This window comes from Solanum stenotomum, chromosome 7 (genome assembly GCF_019186545.1).
Source record: "Solanum stenotomum isolate F172 chromosome 7, ASM1918654v1, whole genome shotgun sequence".
NCBI lineage: Eukaryota > Viridiplantae > Streptophyta > Magnoliopsida > Solanales > Solanaceae > Solanum > Solanum stenotomum.
This window is the reverse complement of record NC_064288.1, coordinates 44,545,030-44,545,978: the sequence shown is the minus strand read 5'-3', so window position 1 is coordinate 44,545,978 and position 949 is coordinate 44,545,030.

Sequence of the window (949 nt, the reverse complement as noted above, 5' to 3'; positions counted from 1 at the left end):
TCTCTAATTTATTTCCTAATTCGTTTTTAGGGATTTATTGGGGTAAAATCAGAACTTAATTTAGTTTTGAAAAATTAGAATACGCTTAGGGCTTGGAGAAGAGAGAAAGAAAGAAAGAAAGGGAGAAGAAGGTAAGAATTCACCAAGATCATCCAAGCTTGCGAGTGGAATTCGTCATGGGTGATCCCTATTAAGGTATGTGAGATCTTTTCGTGTTGGGTTAGTTCACCCACACTCTCATCTTATTTCTACTCAGAGAATGGTTGTTGATTGAATGAAAAGTTAGGGAGTTCTTGAAGAACTTTGTTGAAATTCGTTAAGTTCTTGTTGGTTGAATTGTTGATGCTTGGGGGTTGAGTTGATTTATGTTTCCGGGCTGTTTTCGAGTTAGATTGGTTGTGTATTGAGGTTTCAATTGATGCTAAGTGTTTGGGAAAGGAACTAGGGAAGATTGGAGGGCTTAGAGATGAAAAACGGAGAAGAAATATCGAGAACACCTGGGTAACGGGGCTGGGGCGCCGCGCCAGCCAGAGCGCCCCACGGACTTCTCTGAAGTTTGGGGCCTGGCGCCCCACGCCTCTCAGAACGCCAAGGACGCCAGTTCACTTCATTCTTCCTCCATCTTTTCGTACTAGTTTCTAATCAATGTACCTACGTTTTCTAGTTGAATCCAACACTCTAAGGTACATCTAAACATCATGAAATCATCCATAAACATGAGATCATGAGCCTTGAATCCATAATCCAATTCAAGGAAAGTTAAGATCAAAGTCAAAGAAGTTAAGAGTCAAGTTTAGAAGTTAAGAAGCAAGTCAAAGCAAAGTTTCTTAAAGTTTTCAAGAGTCTTTATTAAACGTTTTAACTTCATTTTAAGGCTCAAGTTTCAAGTAAAGCAAAGAGTAAGAGTTTAGTTCATTTCTAAAAAGTTATTAGGGAACTATGTATTCCC